Here is a 22,474-nt window from a genome sequence, read left to right on the forward strand (position 1 = left end):
CACTTGTTCTTCTAATAGTCTAATTGTAAAAGAAAAGGTTCCTGGATTGGAAAAGTCTTTTACATCCGATAGACTGGTTGTTAGAAGTTTGGGTGGACTGGAATAAGGAAGACTTTGAGTGCAGTTCTTAAACTCTTTTACTGGCCTTGTATAAGGAAAAGTGTCAGAGTACTGTAAGTCTTGTGCAGTATGTCAGCTGGTTGGTAAGCCGAATCAGATAATAAAACCTGCCCCTTTACAGCCTATCCCTGTTTTACCTGAGCCTTTTGACAGTCATATTAGATTGTGTGGGTCCTTTACCCAAAAGTAAGAAGCAGTATTAATATATGATTACAATGATGTGCAGTTCCATTCGTTATCCTGATGCCTATCCACTTAGGAACATAAGTTCTAAGACACTGATCCCAGTTTTAATAAAAGTTTTTACTCGGTATGGTATCCCCAAGATTATCCAGACTGATAGAGGAAGTAACTTTACCTCGGATTTATTTAGACAGGTAATGGCAGCTATGAGCATTAAACATACTTTGTCCTCAGTATACCACCCAGAGAGTCAAGGAGCCCTGGAACAATTCCATCAGACATTGAAGGATGTCCTTACGAAGTACTGTCAGGAACATCAGACAGACTGGGATGAAGGATTACCATTAGTGTTGTATGCCATCCACAACACTCAACAAGAAAGTCTTGGATATTCCCCAGCCGAGTTGTTATATGGAAGGAAAGTGAGAGGTCCTTTGGAGATACGCTATGACATGTGGACGGATCAGTCGAAAGAGGTAACATTAGGAGATTATGCTAAGAACTTACAAGGTAAGCTAGAGAGCTCTCGTAAATTTGCACATGAAAATCTAAGCATAGCTAAAGATAAGATGAAATTAAATTTTGATAATAAGGCTGAGATACTAAGCTTTAGGCCAGGTGAATCTGTTTTAATGCTAGTACCCATAAGGAAAACCTTTGAAAATAGATATGAAGGTCCTTATACAGTGATAAGCAGAAACAAGGATAATTATGTCATCTCTACTCTGGGAAAGAGAAAAAGCGAAAAGATGGTACATATAAACCTTCTAAAAAAGTTTGAGACCCAATGTGACAATGTCAGCTTGATTTGCAAGTCATCTGTGGAAGATAATGTGAAGCTTAATGAAGCAGGTTTTCCAGATCGAAGTAAAAGCATACCTCTAAATAATACACTTGCATTGAATAACTGACTGTAAACTTAATCATCTCTCATCTCAACAGGCTAGTGACTTGAAAAAGTTATTGGAACTTTTTCCAGAGATCTGTGGAGAAGTGCCTGTCCAGACATCAATGGTAGATTATCAGCTAGAACTTAAGCCAGGTACAGAACCTCAGAAGAGTCCCCCACATCGAGTTTCCCCTCAAAAGAGAGCCATACTAAAGAAGGAAACTGACTTTTTGCTACAACATGGTTTTGCGGAGCCAAGTATTAGTCCTTGGGCATCCCCATGTGTTTTAGATGAGAAACCAGATGGCTCCTATAGACTCTGCAATGACTTTAGAAGACTAAATGAGGTAACTGTTTCGGATTCTTATCAGTTACCAAGGGTGGATGACCTCATAGGTCTGGTAAGCAATGCTGTATGCGTTTCAAAGATTGATTTATTGCGGGGTTATTATAAAGTCCCATTAGCAGATAACTCAAAACCCCTGACAGCATTTACTACTCCAGATAGACTATATCAATATACAGTCCTTCCATTTGGACTTGAGAATGCTCCTGCAATTTTTCAAAGATTGATGGATCAAGTAATCAGCGATATGCCTGGTGTTCGAGTGTATCTTGACGACATTGTTGTATTTTCAGCTACTTGGCTGGACCATCTTTCTATGCTGAAGGATTTACTTAGCAGGTTAAGACAGGCTTGTTTGACAATTAACTTAACCAAGAGTGATTTCGGCCATGCGAAGCCGCAATGCCTTGGATATGTGATTGGCAGCGGCGAGGTATTCCCAGTTGCAGCCAAAGTAGACGCCATCACCAAGCTAAGCTGCCCAAGATCCAGACTTGAAGTAAGGAAATTCCTTGGGATGGTAGGCTACTATAGGAAGTTTTGTAAGAACTTCTCTGAAGTAGTAGCCCCATTTCCTGACTTAACCAGCAGCAAGAGGAAGTTCCTTTGGACACCAGTTTGTGAGGAAGCCTTTCGACGAGCCAAAGATTTCCTAGCCAGTAGCCCTGTCCTGAAGGCTCCTGACTTTGGCTCTCCCTTTTCTGTCGAGGTCGACGCTAGTGACCGTGGAATAGGCGCTGTACTCCTGCAGAAAGGGCCAGATGACTTGCAGCATCCCGTTGCGTACATGTCGAAGAAACTCTAGAATCATCAGCGAGGTTACTCTACAATCGAAAAGGAAGCACTTGCTCTTTTGACTGCATTGGAGCACTTCGAAGTTTATCTTTCTGGCAGTCCTGCTCCCATATTAGTCTTCACAGATCATGAGCCACTAAAGTTTGTAGGCCGAATGAGAACCAAAAATAAAAGGCTCATGAAGTGGTGGTTATCTTTGCAGCAGTTTGATCTAAAGATCCAGCACATCCGTGGACAGGATAACCTTCGAGCAGACATTTTATCACAATGTAGTAACTAACTCGACAGGTTGGTCGAAAATCTTTAACATAGAGTTTTCGACTTAATGAGGGGCATGTTAAGAGTATTGAATTTATATGTTAGGAGTATTGAATTTATGTAAATAGGATATTTTTGTAGTGTGGATTGTAAATGTTTTGTAGTTCATATTTTTCCCGTGTCTGTCTGTGTTGTCCTTGCGTGTTTGGGTGTTTGTATTCCTCAGTCCTTGGATTGTTTACTTCGGCCATTGGAGCACCACCAGGGATTGAGATTTCTTGGATTTGTCATAGTGTTAATAACCCTGGACTATATATAAGTGTTATATTATTAATTTTGTACTTGCTAATTTGTAAGTATTGCTGTATTGCATTTAAGGTTCTGTTGATGCTTGCTGGGTATGTGTGTATTTTCTGCATTTTATTGTGTTTAATATTTACGTTATTTCCTGTATTATCTACAGTTTATTGATAATCTATTTAATTGTTACTTACCTGCTTGTTTTGCTCATTTGTCGTAATGCTGTACAATGTGAATGTTCCTGGAGTTTCGTTAATTTACATTCGTTATTGCTTTAGTTCCATTATTCTTGTTATCATCGTAATCCTTATCTTTATATTGGACCTTTAATTAATTTTAAGTAAAATAACAATTTCGTAGTGTTTACCTTATTCCGTGTTATTATATATTTTCTCGTATATCATACTTAAATTTAATGCTTTTAAATTTGGATAAGAGCTCTTATAAAAATAAGCTAAGATAAGGCATCATTAAAATGTTTTATGTATTTTATGACCGTTTGGAGCTCCGCTTCGTACTTGCATCAGTGAAAATGCAGGAAAGAGTATTAAGAGGCGAATGGTCGTAACACAAGTGTCATTGTATCTTCACGATTTGGGTTTTCAATGTTATTTATATCATTATATTATTACTTCATCTTCGATGTTTTTTATTATTATTGAGGAACAAAAGTTGTGTTATTTCATAAGTATGGTACACAGTTCACAGATCGACTGCTGCTGAAATCAGCAGAAGTTTCACAGCTGTATCCTCCTTAGCGGGATCCACAATACGTGATAGAATGGAGTCTGGTTTTGGGAAGATAAACCTAATAAATTTAATGGCACTTCCTAAAAACTCAGTCTAAATAGCATTGTTTGTTTGATGCGGTAATATTAACACTCAGTCTAAAACTTATCAGTAAAGCTTCTTTTCAGAACATGAAAGTATCAGACACACGACATCACATATCCATTGCATCTGATATTGTAAACCCATCAATAATCGACCCGTAGACTCCTCTAACTTACACCCAGAATTGCGAACATATTCGACTACGCAGTGTAACCAAGTGGTGCTCATGGTTACATCCTGGTCAATGCTCATTGTTCTCGTACTAACCCATCTGTCAAACCAGCATATCCTGCTGAAAAGGATTCTATAATTCCTAAAAACTGCTTTTCTTTCCCCTTGGGGCATATCCATCAGTTATCCTGACTGACTGAGTCAGGTACTGTTTAAAAGTTATGCCACGAGGCGTTTGAGCTTTTAGCTTCTTACTTTTATTTCATTCTTGCATTTGCGCCAACTGGACATTATCAGGCTTTTACATTCTCATTATCGTCAGTTGCTCCTTTATCTTCTGGCAATAGTTCCTCTCCATTGACTCTGTTCATTATAAAATGTACTTTCTTATTATTCCTTTGCATCGAATTAATAGAAAAAAAAATAAGAATGCCCCGAAGTTTCTTCAACACAATCGAATTTTCTGTATAACGTATAATGCTGTATTAAACTCTCAGCCACGGCTCATGAAACTCTCAGCCTTGGCCCATGAAACTTTCAGCCACGGTCCGGTGGTGGCATGTGTTGTAACCAATGGCATCATCATGGCTAACTTCAACTTTAAATAAAATAAAAACTACTGAGGCTAGAGGGCTGCAATTTGGTATCTGCTGATTGGAGGGTGGAAGATCAACATACCAATGTGCACCTCTCTATTCTAGCCTCAGTAGTTTTTCAGATCTGAGGGCGGACAGAAAAAGTGCGGACGGACAGACAAATAGTCATCTCTGTATCTTTCTTACACGGAAAACCGAAAAATTTTACTGTAGAACCTACCATTCCTTTTTTCATTCTGATTTTTTCTTAATTCACCAAAGCCATAATATGTTCTTATTATCTCGCTGTACTTACTTTCAATTCTTCTGTTCATAATAAGACGTAGGCACTTTTTGGGAAAATTACTTATCGTTTATTGTTTTTCCATTTCTCTTTCTCTTTTCATGTAACTGATAGGTAAAAGGTGGTGCTAAGTTCGATCCCTGTCTTCTTTAATGGAGAAATGGACATAGGTAGGAGTCGTAATTCACAATTGCATGAAATTCTCTCTCTCTCTCTGCTACCAGGGTTTCATTTCCGTTGCTTTTTTCCCTTACATTTTCTTTCTTTTTTCCTTACATTTTCTTTCTCTTCGCACAGGAGTCCTTGGCCTTCCAGTGAAAATAAATGCTCTTTTGCCCTCCTTTCTTTCGGTCTTTTTTCTCTTTCGTCTGCTGGAAAGGTCGTGAAGATCAGTAAACGCGAGGCAATATCACCTTTGTTTACATTCGCTTTACTTTACCCAAGCTTTTCTCATTAAACCTTAAGGAAGACCAGTATTGGTTAATATATGTTTTTAAACTTGTATTTTCCATTCTCTTTATTTAACTCGTGCACTATTTTAAATCTGCTCTTGTAACCATCGTCGTAAATCAAACGCACTCAGAATTATGGCCAAGAACTTGAATATCGGTTAAAATAAGATTTGGTTTTTCAAAGGTGGTGAAGGTCTTGATCACCAAACACAGAGACCGCGAGTCATCGTTTTTCTCAAATCTTTCAATCTAATTATTTGATCAAAATGGTACTTTGACAGTGTACAAGACACTCCCACTAGTTTTTGTAATATATTGTGCATTGTCAAATGGTGTTAGTTAAGACATTTACTCTTGAATTGCATTGTGTTGCTAAGCATCCTCAAGCTATGCATTCGAACGTCCTTTATTCCTATTCCGTCCCTCCCTCCCTCTCTCCCTCCCTCCCCCCTTCTCCTCCTCATACCTCCCTCAACTCACTTTCCTGACCTCCCCGTCTTTGCCTCCCTTTCTTGTCTATTAATATATTGAGTAATGTTGGAAGTTATATGTATATTGGTTTTTGTAGATTCTGTGTTTGTTTAATTATTGCTATTGCATTTTCTTTTCTTAAGTTATATAAATGGAAGTAAACTAAAGAGCGTATGACCTTCATCCTGATCACCCCAGGACCAAAAGAGACAAGGTCTGCTCACTTCCCCCCCAAAACCCCTATTTAGGCGGAGCTTTGTCTCCCTCCTTATTGCGTCAGCAGGTGATTTGTTGTAAAGAAAACGACAAGAAAATGTTTATAATTTGAGGGAAACTACTGTCACTCATATCAGTGTGTTTGTGTGTGCGAGTGTGTTTATCCATTCATATGACACTATAATTTCGTTTCTACGAATCTAACGCCAGTAATAAGTATGTAACTCTTGTACCGTACTGAGTTTAGTGGATGACGAGAGTTTCATGCATCTTGAATTACATTACTTATCATTATTGTAAAGTGACGAACTATTTTCATGTGCAAACCTATTTTTTTATTCAAAATTGGGGTTTAATTGTTTTTCTTAGAATTGGAACAGTCACTTATGAGTGGTACAAACCTCAAGATGTACGCGCCACATCTTTTGATTGTTTACTTTTACATAACCTTGCCCACTCATTTTGCAGTTCTTCGTGTTTTTGGAAGAAATGGAAATTACGCCTTTTTCCTTCCAAATTTCCCGATACCTATAATTGCAGCCATCAACGCAACATCTAAGCAAATTGTCCTTGGGCAGTGTGATTGTGGCACACCTTCCGTACCCAGCGACAAACCACTTTTTGCCATCGCATGCTAGTGAAGATATATTTTAAGTTGCTCAAATACTGTAGCCAAAACAGTCATGTTTATTAACCATCGATTCAGTACTACACCCAACATTTCCATTATTAAACTGTTAAACCAAATTACAATAGATAAGTATCTGTAAGACTTTAAATCTCCCTGTGTGCAAAATAGAGAGAGAGAGAGAGAGAGAGAGAGAGAGAGAGAGAGAGAGAGAGAGAGAGAGAGAGAGAGCAGGGGTGGTAGAATGAGGGAGGGGGAAGAGGCGGAAGTGGGAGGGGGGATAGGTGTTATAGACGGATGGGTGTGCGATGGGGATAGTGGGGTGGGAACTTCTTAGTGGGAGAAGGAGGGAATCGGTGAAGGGGAGGGGATAAGTCGACTTATCCAAATCTGTGCTCAGCTGTTTCGTTTCTGACTGACGATTTCAAATAAAAAAGAGTAAACTCCTAAGTATATAAATTTGACTAAATCCTATAACATCGTAAATTACGGCGGGTGTTGTAAACATTGTGTTAGAATGTCACCAGTGTCCGACCAATAACCTGGAGATATTCCCGAAAACGACGCCACATCGGTTCTGAAATGGATAGTAGGTTTATAATGAATTGTATTAGTATTATTTTATTGTCGATCCATCTTTGTTCTTTCTAATACTTAAATTATTTTGGTATCACATAACTTTTCTTGAAGTATATTAATCAAAGTGTAAATAACATGTATTATCTGGTGGAAAAGTTAGGACAAGTTATAAGCTCGTTTACCGAGGTCTTATTCATTATATAAGGCACAGCTCTTATTTGACCAATTTTGGACCACAAAGAAGTTACACTGCTATTTTTTCCCTCCATGATATCTACGACACTTGACAGAATGTCTTCCTGCTTTATGGAGATTGCCCTAGTAATGTCCAAATAGCACTGCGATGGCAGTCACAAGCAGACTAATATCATTAGTTAAGCTATAGGCCCAGAATGTGTAACATAATTAGACAGAATTGATTTTCTAAACAAAGGGGAGGGAGAACACATGAAAAACAAATGTGGGAAATGGAGTACAAAGTAATTGATGTTATGAAATTATACAAGTTTATAAAAACCCTTGACATGGCGTAAATAATTCTGAATCTTCAGACTTTTGCAGAAGTTTTTAGCCAGAACATGAAAGCATCAGATAACTTTCAACACGGTGTCAACGACATTGTGCATCCTTTAAAATTCGTATTGTAATTCCATGAGTAATACATCTTAATATATCTTAATAATGTAGTGCAGGCATCATTCAAACTTTTTTTCATACGTGTTACAACCTTCTTTCAGAAAATACCACAATTCCAACAGTTTTTGTTTACCTTTTTTTCATAAATGATGTTATAGCCTGGCTACAAAAGGCTGACACTCGAAGAAGGCATTTAGCACCGCTGCCATATTTTCTTAATATCGTGCAAGCTTTTCAGGCAAAATGGTGATTATTTTGGTAGATATGACATTTGATTATATATATATATATATATAGATATATATATCATATATATATAATATATATATATATATATATATATCTATATATATATATATATATCTATATCTATATATATAGATACATATATATATATATATATATATGTATATATATATATATATATATATATAATCTTGAAAGATGTTTCCCATCTTTCAAGATTAACCTCTAATTAAGGTTAATCCTGAGAATGGACTTATTCGAGGGCACAGTCCTGCTATTGCTTTGTACTTACAAGTGAGTTCGTTTTTAAGTAATATAAGCATATATATGAATGAATGTACACGCACACACACACTATATACATACGTATGTATATTATATATATATATATATATATATATATATATATATATATATATATATATTATACATTCATTCACATATATATATATATATATATATATATATATATATATATATATATATATATATATACATACATGTATGTATATAGTGTGTGTGTGCGTGTACATTCATTCATATATATGCTTATATTACTTAAAAACGAACTCACTTGTAAGTACAAAGCAATAGCAGGACTGTGCCCTCGAATAAGTCCATTCTCAGGATTAACCTTAATTAGAGGTTAATCTTGAAAGATGGGAAACATGTCAACGCTGTAAATTAGGGGAAATTCTCAAACTTTTGTAGCTAGGAGTAAAGTTTTTTTTTCTTGATTAAATCCATCAATTATCCTTGTTTACCCTTGGCAGTCAGTCGTTTAAACTTCGCTTTTAGGTAACGTTCCCCTTTTAATTCTTTATACTACGAAATCTGAGCTTTTAGCAAGTTTCTTTTATTTTATACTAGCATTGACGTCAACTATCATTACACAGTCCCTCAAAATAATCTGCATCGGCAGAGATTAAATTATCATCTGGTAACAGCTCTTCTTCTCTACAGTATCCTATTTCTACTTTATTTTTCTTTGCATGCAATAGACAAGTAAAAGTTGGCGCTGTGTTCAACCTGTCATTCGTTGAGAAATGGCAGTTTGCATTTATGCTAATTTCGTCTCTCTCTCTCTCTCTCTCTCTCTCTCTCTCTCTCTCTCTCTCTCTCTCTCTGCCATCCGGAGTTCATTTCCGTTGCTTCTTTTCTTATATCGTCTTTCTCTTCGCACAGGAATTCTTGGGCTTACTGTAAGAAGAAAGGCCCACTCGCTCTCCTTTCTTTCAGTCTCTGACTCTTTTTCTTGTCGTCTGCCGGGAAAGTCATGAAGATCACAGAGCGCAAGACAAAATCACTTTTGTTTACATTCGCTTTCCTTTACCCAACCTTTTCTCACTTAAACACAAGGGAGACCAGTAATGATTTTTATATACTTTTAAACATGTATTTTCTCGATTCTCTTAATTCAGCCAGAATGCTAGTTTAAATCGATGGCCTCGTCATCCTCTCCGTAAATTAAACACACTCGGAATTATGGTCAAGAAGGTGAATAACAGCTAAAAGAAGTTTGTTTTTAAAATGGAGATGATGATGGGATGACTGGTCACTGCAAACGGAAAAAGATAGGAGGGTTCCTTTCTTCAGAAAAAGCATCAGGACTTACAAACACTAATGGCTCTTGCGTTCGTCCTGAAATACAATGACCAAATGAAGTGAGATCATTTGCTCCTAGATGCCCATGGAGGGTTGGGGCGGGGGGTGGTCGTTTGGCTAGCAACCCCACCCAAAAAGACGTGCTGGGTATCGGAAGGCTAACTCCTTTGGTGCCATCACCTGCCGGGGAGAAAGGGGGTGGGGACAAGGCATGTATGTGGCGGGGGCATATTTTTCGACGGAGGCAATTGTTATAACTAAGTTCATAGTTGATATTTTAGCTTCCTTGAACGTCAGTTTCCCATGTCATGAGACCGTGTAGTCATAATAAATATCAGATACTTTTGACATATACCCTTTACCTTCCCTTAAAATTGTCAGTTACGATGATTTTGTTTGTTTGAATATCATCACACTTTTAACTTGGATTACAGAACTGTTCGGTTGTTGAAATGTATTAGAAGATATCCAATCGCACCTTTCATTAGCTTAAGTAATACCAATTGCAATGTTTCCAACTACGTAATTTACTCAATTTAGGACATTGCTACTTTTCTTAACATCCTATCTCAAAGCGACCCTTGAGCAATATAATGAACAAATTTGATAGATTGATGACCATTTTATAGCAGTCAAATAGAACAGCAGCTCATTTACTTTAGCCGCGACTAACAAGTAGGAATTTTTCAGCATCGTCCTCTGACAATCGACCAGTCATCAGTGCGGCTGATCTCTTAATGGTACCCCGCCAGGCTTTGGTATTGCAACCTTCAAACTAGCCGAATGCGGCTGCAGTGACTAGATCATCGGGGAGGGCTTGTAGTACTAAGTGTCACTCATTCACCAAACTCCTTTCAGAGAAATTAGATCACTATGATAACAAACAATAAAAACTTATCACCGTCTACTACATATTCAACTTACGCTTCAGCTCAGCATAAAATATCTCGTCTAACCTCCCCGTCTAGTAGTGATAATATATTTGCAATAATAGTAAAGATGTTATAAAACTTGCTTTCAAAACTCTGATACGACAAACTTTTTCACCTACAGGAATCCCTCAGTTCTGGAAGAAAACTTCTATCAAGTCAGCCAAGGAATTTGTAAAGTATTCATTACTAAATCTAAATACTGTGGTACTCTATGATTTTTTTTTAACAAACATCGTTTCAGTTACTTTGTAATTAGTACGTTCTTCTCTGCTCATTTGCATAAACCACCAACATACCTCTTCCCCTCCCCTATTAAAATATAAAAGGTAAATAATGAGAAATGCGAAATTTAAAGATAAAGATCTGTCATTTCCCGACCTAAAAGTGACCAAAACTGATTCTCTTCCTATGTCCCGTAAATATATCGATTACGAAGGCTGTACTCTTTTTTCCTCCTGATGTTTTCCCCTTTTTTCTGATATCAAATATGATCCTATATTCTTAGGCCCACGGAAAGATGCGAATAATCGCCTCCGTAATCTTTTGAAATTACTTACTGAAAGTAGTGCCTTTGATTTGCTTATTTTTACAATCTTTACAATACCAACAGGATACTGACCGGTTTACTTTTCCTTTAATAATCTTCCAAATCATCTTTCATATATAGTTGTTATTTTCTGCATTAGATAACCAGATGCTCATTACGCATCTGTTAATACCTGTGCATCTGTACAATACAATTATACCGAACTCCCACGAAGAGCAACAGCAGGTTATGGACTTTAAAAAATACGTTTTTGAGCCTAAATGCCAGATACGAGGGCAACATCAGCCATTCAGCACTTATGAAAGTGAAAAGTGCGTATGTATATTTTTTTGGCTAAGAAAAAGTGGTAATGAAAACACCCGTCCCTAGGAAAAACAAAATCCATTAGGGGACATCTTAATTGGAGCACATTTTGTCCAGAGGTAATATTACTTCTGACACATGTGCCCCCCGCCCTTCCCACCCCAAAAACAAAGCTCACATCAGTCGAATCGGTTTTCAGCCAGATTGGGCTACCCAAGGACCAACTTAGGGCGCGTCGTAGGTGTTCTTATCACGTATACGGCCCTATGAAATTTACGACCTCTTTTGTTATGCTAGCAGATTTGCGTCTCTCTCTCTCTCTCTCTCTCTCTCTCTCTCTCTCTCTCTCTCTCTCTCTCTCTCTCTCTCTCTCAGATGCAGTGGAAAGTTTAAGAAATGATTTCATGAAAATAAGAGAGTTGCAAAAAAAATTAGTAAATGCCTTTTAACCTATGTAAGAGTAGTGTTACAAATATGAACAAACAACCCTCATGGCAGCTACATGCTGCTTGGAAATGACATAAATAAAGTAGAACAAGAGGAGAACCTAGGCTTCATTATTACCAAGGACTTAAAAACCCACATACAGTGCATAAAAGCAGAAAATAAGGCACAGAAACTAGTGGGATACATGAAGAGGTAGTTCAAATACAGAAACAAGGAAACGGTGCAGTACAGTTTTGGTCACCAACACGAAGAAAGACATAAATAGATTAGAAGGAGTACAAGCAAGAGCCACAAAGTTAATTTCATCCATCAGGCAAATAGGTTACCGAAGACGACTAGACAGCCTGAACGTGTATGGCTTAGAAACACGACGATTGCGAGGACAGCTAATAGAAACATTTAAGATACTGAAAGGCATAACAACAAAAGTAGACATTAACCTATTTACATTAAACGAAAACCAGACAAGAAATAATGGATGGAAACTAGAACTGAAGAGATACAACACATCCCAATGTGGGAACTTCTTTAAATACAAGATAGGTGACACGTGGAAGAAACTGCCACCAGATGTTGTAAACAGCAACAGTGTAGAAGAGTTTAAAAGAGAGCTAGACAAAATTATTAGGACACTGTGAATGAACAGTAAAACCTGCTCCTACAGATAACTGAACGCTCAATGTTTCCTTGGATGGACTAACAAGTCTTTGAGACATCTTAATCCTTGTAACTCCTTGTAACTGCCTGTAACTCTCTCTCTCTCTTTTGAGCATGTAGCTCTTTAGGCTCAAATGTAGTTGACTTAAGGTAGGTTTACACCTATGCACTTTTGTGTTGTGGGCTGTTACGGCGTGGGACCACAAGAAACTACCAGAAAATTGATGCAGTGGGGAGAAAAATTTACCATTATTGTGCAGCGTGGCGTGGACCCATGCGGTGTGTTACGGGCATGTCACGGCTTGTTCTTGCGGTGTCTAGCGGAGTGTTACAGCGTTGGTGCGGTGTTATGGTCGTTGTTGCTATGACAGGACACACGCTATTGCGGCTTTGTTACTCCACGAAGCGGTGTGTTGCGGGTGGGTTGCGGTGTTGTTGCGGAGTGCACACACATCGGCACGAGACACAATGTGCAAAGGTGCATGATTGTTGCACATGCGCCATGCCACACAGTGCCAGATATGAACCTTGGGTATATATAGAGGCCTGCCAACCACATCCTTCAGTCCACCCCCAACCAGCATGCAATATGGACCTCAAAAGCCTCTCTCCCCAGGAGACCCAAAGAATTTTGGTAGCTGTCCTGTGTCTCTGTGCAGTCATGGTCATCGACGGGTTGAGAAGACGTACTACAGTGCCACAGCCACCTGCACCATGCAGAAAGGATGGCAGGGAAGGGCGGCTTTGGGCTTGAGAGTGGCTGACACGGCTGCAACTACATGGGGACTACAACCAGCTACTACAAGAACTGAACAAGGAGGACTGCAAAGGACACAAGAACTTTTTATGCATCCTCCTTGAATTGTTCGAGGAGATGGTCGAAAGGCTGATGCCCATGTTGAAGAAGGACACGAAAATGCGGCTTGCACAAGAGGTGAAACTCAAGTTGGCAGTCACTCTCCGCCACCTGGCAAGTGGGAACGACTATACAAGCCTGCAATACAGCTTCAGAGTCTTCAAGAGTTCCATATGCCAATTTATCTCATTAGTCTGCCAAGCCATTATTGACACATACAAACCAGAAGTGATGAAGTGCCCCAAGACACCAGAAGAATGGAATGACGTAGCAAAAACAATTCGCCTCAAAGTGGAACTACTTCAATTGTTTGGGAGCCCTGGATGGGAAGCACATTGCGATCAAGAAACCCAAAGGTGGAGGATCACTGTATTTCAATTACAAGAAGTTTCACAGCATCATCCTCATGGCCCTCTCCAATACAAAGTACAGGTTCCTGTTCGTTGACGTCAGTGCAGAAGGAGGTGCTGGGGATGGAGGAACCTGGCAGAAGTGCAACCTGGCCAGGGCCATCACAAATAACCGAGCAGGACTCCCACAAGACAGAAATCTGCCCAACGACGACGAACCCATCCCCTTCCACATAGTCACCGACAAAGCCTTTGCTCTCAATCTGTGGTTGATGAAGCCCTACTCCCACAAATCACAAGATCCCACCGAACGAATATACAGCTACAGATTATCTCGCGCTCGTTGTGTGGTGGAAAACGCATTTGGCCTGCTGCAGATGAGATGGAGAGTCTTCCAGACGACGATGCAACAGGATTTACAGGTGTGCAAGAAGATAACTTTGTGCGCATGTGTCATGCACAACCTGGCACTGCAATGCTACCCACTTGCTGGCACCGACGTCGACTATGACGACCAACACCATAACATCGTAGCAGGTACTTGGAGGGAGGAGTCGCTGAACCTCATGGAACGACTCATGGCAAGAAGGGGACCAAACTACACACGTCGAGCGAAGGCCGTGAGAGATTACTGGCCCAGTACTACTCATCGGATGCAGGCGCAGTGGAATGGCAAGAGCGAATGGTGTTTCCTTGAGGACGACCAGCTACTGACGAGTAGAGTACCCAAGGAACTTTGTAATAAAACATAACCAAACAAATGTACATAATTGTAAATAAAGATCATGATGTATTTTTCATTGTTTTTTATTCCCATACTTTTGTATTGTCCTAATAACAATATTAATATAATAAAGAATATTGGAATGATGATTGGTACATATAAAAAATGATGTTGGAAAATAATTAACTGAAAGTTATAATAACATAATTCATGATAACGAGACAAATGAGAAGCAAATGATGGACATGACAAAAATACTTATACTAAACAAACATGAAAAGCATAGAATATAAGAAAATGAACATGAAAAGCATAAAATATAAGAAAATTAACATAAAAAGCATAGAAAGTGAGAAAATAAATATGAAAAGCATAGAATATAAGAAAATAAACATGAAAAGGATAGAATATAAGAAAATGAACATAAAAAGCATAAAAAGTAAGAAAATAAACATGAAAAGCATAGAATATAAGAAATAAACATGAAACGCATAGAATATAAGAAAATAAACATGAAAAGCATAGAATATAAGAAAATGAACTTAAAACGCATAAAATGTAAGAAACTGAAATTGGGCTTGGTATTTGGTTTTTACCATAACATGTTCAACTGCAAATATCATATATTATCAACTGAGGCCATTATGTCTTTAGTATCTTACTGATTTTTCATTGTTCCCCTGTTAATAACTATGTCCAGTCAATGTTAATTACTGTTTCATTATCATATTTGTATGCGTTTATGTTCATTTGATCATGTTCTCAATATGATATTATTGTTCTTACCTTATATGTTATTATATAATTTGATGGCCATATTTATTTCATGTTACATTTCATTTTATAATTTAAGTTATCATCCGAGTTGTATTTATTTCATATTTCATATATCATATTTCATGTTAAGATTTCTTGTTATATTTCTTCATGTTATTATTCTTTATGGCCATGCTCTTTCATTTTTCAATTGCATTTTATAGTTCAAGTTATTTTCCGAGTTCTATTCATTCATATTTCACATTTCACATATATTTCATTCTATATTTCCTGTTATACTTCTTCATGATATTATTCTTTATGGCCAGTCTTTTTCTTATTCAATCTCATTTCACCCAATCATATCAAATATATTGTCATGACATATAAATTAAGCATCAATAAAGAAAATGTAAATGCAAGTCACTATTTCAACATATTTATTACAAAATGAAAAATGATTACTTATAAAAGTTAAAAAAATAATTGAATATGACGAAAATAACTAAAATACAATTTATTCTAAAAAAATAACATTTATTTACATAATTTACAATATCACTCCATTGATTCAGGGTCAATGTCCTCCTTATCACCTGGGGAGGTGGTCAAGTCGTAGGTGGGTGGATCCTCTGTGGCAGAAGGTTTCGGTGTCGTAATACTGGAGCCAAGGGTAGGGGGCAGCAAGTATGCCAAGAGACTGTTGACCAACGGCGACAGCGCAGAACTGGAAGGTCGAGGAAAGAAGTTCAGTGGTATCGAACGTCCGCTGGGGAAGAATGACGGTGTGCCTACCCTTGGCACCTGTGTTGAGTACACCTGATGAGATACCTGCTGCTGCAGCTAAGGCTGCTGTTGAGGGTGGGTATCATAAAAAAACACAGGTTGGGGTTGAGACGCGAACCACTGGTGTGTTGATGCCCGAACTGGTTGCACTGTAGAAGGTGTCCAAGTTCCGGGTTTGGTCTGTGTCTCTTTATCAACTCGTGGGGGCATCCAGTGGGAACAACCCCCACAAGCCATGGCCTCTTTCGTCGTGGCATCCTATTCCTCGGGACTCTCTCAACTATGACAAAGCCTGATGACTTGCTCGAAGAACGGCTTCTGGTAAAGTTGAGGCACGTACTCCAAGCGTTGCGTCAAGTACTGCACGAACACGGTGATGTCACAATGCGTTTTGTCCTGCGCTTGTGGCATCAGTGTATTTATGCTTGTCATAATCTGGGTCAGTTGAGTCTGCAGACCTTCTGTAGAGTCAACTGACATGTTGGCGGATAGCCGTTGATCTTCTGGTAAGTTCGTCTCTCTTTTCTGCTTCAGCTGCCTCCTCCGCTGGATTGAAGCAGCTGATAGGCCTGACATGTCGGTAGAGGAATTGTCTGCATCGGTTCTGTGCGACGATACAGGTGAGAACTGATCGGTGGCTACTGTGGGTTTGTAGGCGATGTGTCCTCCCAGGAATGCCCACGTGGTCATCAGCTCCTCCTCCCGTGGTGTCCTGTTGCATGCAGCCGACCCGCTCTTGTATTCCCTCTTCTCGATCTTGACAAAGTCCGTACGGCGAGCCTCGAAGAACTTCCGAACTTGCTGAAAGCTGCAATTGATGAAATTCGCTGCCAGTTCACGCCAGAGTTCCTCCTTCCTCCTCGGGTTCGACCATTGCCTGTCCCACTAGTCGTACAAGATAGGGTGTGCCTTGATGAATTCAACGATGACTTCCTTGTCCTCTGGTGTGAACGGGTAGTCTTGAATGTCCTTCTTGCTGGGGCAGTATCGTTTCTTTGGCTGCACCACAATGCCACTTTGGCCTGCAATGTCCTGGGATTCGACAATGGATATGGTCAGTTCAACGTTCAGCTCTTCCTCGTGTTCAGACGTCTCCGACCATTGTGAAGGCTGGATGTCCTGGGTAACCTGGGTGTCCTGGGTGTCCTGGGACTGCTGGGTAGGCCTGGGGGTGGTCTTCCGTAGAGGCATCGTGTCACGTGGCTGGGTAAACGTCGCTGGGTAAACGTCGCTGAATAAACGTCCCTGGGTAAACGTCGCTGGGTAAACGTCCCTGGGTAAGCGTGCTTGGGTGAACATTGCTAGGTGAACGTTGCTGGGTGATAGTGGCTGGGTGAGCGTCACTGGGCGAGAGTAGTTGGGTTACAGAGTGGCTGGTCAGCAGGCTGTCACAGCGAGAATGATGACCCAGTGGTCAGTCAGGCCCCTTTTATCCTCCCCAGAATGTGCGGCAACCTTCCTTCCAATCGACCTAGGGAGATGTCGTAACACGTCGCACACATGCCGCACGCCCTGCAACATGTGTGCGCCATGTATTAATCCTGTATGACGGCATCGTAAGGGCACCGTATGGGCACTGTACGGCGGCGTGACATCATGCCATAACACTCCCTTGCGGGTGGTACGACTTCGCACCACATGTGCAGTGTGGTGCGGTGTGGCACGGCACCGTGGAGGTTCTTACCTCTTTTGTTGCAGGGCTGCGCCACACTGCGCAGAAATTTGAAATGATTTCAAATCCGGGCAGAATCGTGCGGCTTTAACAGTCTTCGCCTGGCCCCGCCAGCGAGGTGGCGCGCTTTTGGGCATTTAGTGTGGTTTCATGCGGTTTCTTGCGGTCCCACGCCTTAACAGACCGCACCACAAAAGTGCGTAGATGTAAACCAGTCTTTAGTCGCAAAATCTGATGCGGTATGAATTTAGAACCATCTTTTTTTATCAAATTAACAGGGAATTTTCCTAATACTTTTTTTTAGGATTATTCTTCTTTTATAGTAAAAGAGTTATCTTGCAACACAGAAACGCAATTCATTCGTGAAGCAGAACGGAGTGTTGTAGGTTTTAAACATTTAATATCAATTTCTTTTGCAAGTCCTCTTACTTTTGTAGCTATGATGGCTAACACAGGTCTTGATTGCTCAGTAGTACTTGCGGTGACTTTCCAGTGCGTTGTTCCAGAATTGAAATCCTGCTTAAGGCACGATAGATTCTCACTTTCACGTGGCTTTACTTCCTTTGTAGCTGGGGAACGGGATTTTGTTTTGAAGCACACAGACCTCAGTCTACTTGTTGACTCATTGTCAGCCATTTGCTTTGCTCCCCCAGGTCTGTGCCTCTACTCTTCATTAGCAACCTTCAAAGTGATTTGTTTCAGTTGTACGTAACATAATTAACCGGAAAATTCATTCGCCATATATGTAATACACTGGAGATACTACGTCCTCGTCTTTGTTTCCTTCATACTGATGATCTAAATATTCCAGGCATATTACATACAATGCACAATTTTTCAGTACATCATAAAAGAGAAAGCAAAAAAAATAGAAACGAAACTCCACCAATCCCTGTAGGTCCCACATTCCCCGAATATCTCTGCCAAGGGAATTAATTTCTTGTCAGTAAATAATAAATTTGGGGAGACAAAAAGGAGCGGAATCATATGGGTAAATATGACATCGTTAGAATTTCTTTAATAACGGAAAACATTTTGATCATTAGAGCCGAATTTGAATTATAATAATTATAATATTTTTCCTTTTATCTTATAAAATTAGTATAATTTTCACTTTGACTTCAGTTGTCCTTGAGACAAAAGTTGATAACAAAAATAGTAAAGATACCAATAACAGCAGCAGAAACGATTCGAATGTCACAGGAATAGGAAAAATATTTCGGTGGAAAATATTGAGACACATTCAGATCGGTGGAGGGCTAAAAAAAAGAACAAAAGAAAATCTTGAAAACTTCTGTACCGTATCTGACAAATTAGATCAAGCTTAATTGATGGAACTGCCTCAAAAGTATTAGCCAATTAAAACTTGCTTTAGATGGATACGATAATTGCAGAGTGAAAGATTATCTTTTTTTCTCAGCATCAGTCAAATAATAGATACAAATAGCAAGTAATGTCGGAATTAAATAAAAATATATTGGAATATCAAAGTGATTTTGCTGAACAGTTAAAAAGAAAATCGAAATTTATCTGTAAAAAATCACAGTTAATCAATTACTAATTAGAACTGCGTTGAAGGAAAGTTACTCAAAAACGACCATACTCTCAGTTTGAGTAATGTTATCCTTTGTTATTATGTTAATATGGAAAAAGAACGAAAGTCAAATCAGATCCTTAGAATAATTTTTTGAAATTATATTGGCGAGGATTAAGGGACTTACTGAAATTAACTTCATATAAGAACAGTGCGTATTAGATATTAAATTAACTATACTGTTCTATCCCCGGCAATAACAGTGTTAGCATACTTGAAGCAAATTTCAATTTGAACCGTGTAATAAAAAAATGTATGCATCATTAACTTTATTGTAGTGATAGACGGTTATAGGCAAAATACCACATAAAATAATATTGTAAATATTTTTCAATAACTCCAGTTATACGACTTTGTTGTACCTTCTCTCTTTCTCTCTCTCTCTCTCTCAACTGAGTTCGCTGGTACTTTATGTCCCTGTCATTCCATTCTCTCTCTCTCTCTCTCTCTCTCTCTCTCTCTCTCTCTCTCTCTCTCTCTCTCTCTCTCTCTCAACAGAGTTCGTAGGCACTTTGTCTCTGTCAATCCATAAAAGGCAGTTCCGTCCCATCTGAGCCCCTCTGCAATCAAGGAAACAGGTGTAAAGCAGCAGTGAACAACTGTTCAAACACGTGCCCTAGGAATTACTCGGAAGCGAAGTACAGACAAATTCCTTCCATCCGCTTTATTGCACAAAAATGATAGGTCATGCGGTGCATTTATTGCCGGCATTGCAGTGCCTGTGCTTTTGATAGTCATCTAATGACGCTGCGGATGAATTTCGTTTACAGGATAAGATTTAGGAACGTTTTCTTGATTTAGAAGGGGATGGATGTTTCTTTTGATATTCATCGGCTTTTTCTGAGAAAAAGGTGTCACTGTAGACGTACTCCAGGAACCGAGGTAGCTTTATGCTTTATTTAGACCCGGTGCTAACCTTGCTTGGCGTAGTAACTATCCGGCAGCAGAATATAGTTACGATTATTAACTGACGTTTCTATATGTTCTGTCATGTAGTGATAATCTATGAAAGGTCAGCTACAGTCCATAGCAGAAGTGTATCGTTCACAATTGCACACGAGAATACTTATGCGTTGATTCTAACAGAGGAATCAAATGAATTATTATTAAAACAACGCATTTGCGTTTCATTGTGTCGTGGAGATAATAAATAATCTAATGAGTTTCAATATCTCCATTCGTAAACAACACTTCAGCGATAGAATAAATTTACGCAAACCAGCTTCAAATCAACACGAACATTCTAATAAAAGTTTTCAGTTGATAGGTAATATAATAAAGAGAGATATATTACTCCATGTACAAGGATAGATTCCAGAGATAAACCTACAGTTAAACAACACACACACACACACACACACACAAAATCAATAGGTGATGCTATTAACAAAACCCCATTGTCCGAATTTATGGATTTGAAGTATCTTTAGAAAACCTGTTGCGAAGTTTTTATGTATTTCATTCAGCAATTAATCGAAAAAAAATGACAAAATTTGATGAACGAAGCAGAGTTTTGCAAAGGTGCTTTTTTACCAGGAAGTTGACATGTTACCAATGTCTGTTGAAAATTCGAGTCCAGTAAATTCTTATTTGATAACTAATTTCAGGAATGTAGACAAAAGTAATTTTTTTTTTTTTTTTTTTTTTTTTTTTGTTTTTTTTTTTTTTTGTTTTTTTGTAACTGAGCAAAGTTCTTTGATGAATGTAAATAAAAATTACCTCCAGCATTTTTTAACACATCTCTATCGAATCTTGAGTTACCATAAACCAATCCTTGATGATTAATCATGCCGCGCGTAACACATACGTTCAAACAAGAGCTCACACAAAGTGTGTGGACGCTTGTGTGAATGAGTGTACGTAGTATGTGATAGGGTGTGATAACCTCGGATTGGAGAGTGTCAGTTTAGCAACTTTTTTTTTCTGATGCCAAGGTTTGGAAGCTTCCTCCTACTTCAGTTTGTCTGATTCTGAAAAATTATTTTTTTCAAATATGGGGGCTAACGGCTCCTTTCATTTGTTTATTTTGTTATTTTATTTTATTCATTTAATTTTGCTCTTGTTGATGCTAATGATGATGTTTTCATCTTTGATAATATCGCTACTGCGTAGGGTTCAAAGAACATTATCCTTCAGGCCAGCTAGAACATTCCTCTCATCGAAAACCAACATTCTCTAGTACTGCCACAATAGCCACCTGTGGTGTCTAGAGACAGTAATGAAATCAATCCTCGTGCATGACAGGCCTTGCATTTCGGTCAGAGTTGTTTCTTAAATCTACAGTGGTAGAGTGATGCACAACAGGTTCTCGTTGGAATGTTGTCCTAGTTTTACCAAGCGCGAAGGTATTCGAGATATTTTTTTTTTTATTGTTTTCCTTGTAACCCAAATTGATTATCGATATTTAAAAAAAAAGTTCTAGCCGTAGTCTTTCCTTTATTTATGAAGCTATTCGGAAAATATACAACAATATAAATGAAAATTGTTGTAATGATAATACAAAAAAATATCAACTGTTTCATGGCTATTCTGCAGCTGTTCATCCATTGGGAGTTTCTGAGGTGAGAAATTCTATCTGCTTTTTGCCTGTTCTCTCTCTCTAGAAACCCAGCGCGGTCTCATAAGTTAAAAAGATGGCTGATGCAACGTCAGAAAAGGAAATTATATCAATTTATTCATGGACACTTGCCAGTTGCTTTGCCAATTCTGCAGTTATAAAGGCATATCAATCACTCCGCTAATTGGTTTAGAAGGGTTAGTTAACAGAAGATTATGACAGAGCAGAATTGATCCTCAAAGACTTATTCAGACAGTCGTTAAAAAAGCAGTGTTTTCGAAAAATTAAGAGTACTAGCAAACTTATCCATCTACGATGGGTGATAAAATACGGGTGCAGAAGTGAAAAATTTATATGTACTATTTGTTCAGCAATAATAAAATAAGGGCGATTACATGAATAGTCTCTCTCTCTCTCTCTCTCTCTCTCTCTTCTCTTCTCATATGTAATTCAAGGGACGATCACTGAACGCAGAGAAATTCTTATTCATTGTTGTTTCCCCTCCTTTAATTGATATTCTCTCTCTCTCTCTCTCTCTCTCACCTCTTCTCTCTCTCTCTCTCTCTTAAAGTAAGTGAAGGACGATCAATGAACGTAAAGAAGTTCGTATTGATTATTGTTTACCCTCTTTTAATGATTCTCTCTCTCTCTCTCGCTCTCTCTCTCTCTCTCTTTCTCTCAATGT

The sequence above is a fragment of the Macrobrachium nipponense genome, chromosome 15 (genome assembly GCF_015104395.2).
Source record: "Macrobrachium nipponense isolate FS-2020 chromosome 15, ASM1510439v2, whole genome shotgun sequence".
Taxonomy (NCBI): domain Eukaryota; kingdom Metazoa; phylum Arthropoda; class Malacostraca; order Decapoda; family Palaemonidae; genus Macrobrachium; species Macrobrachium nipponense.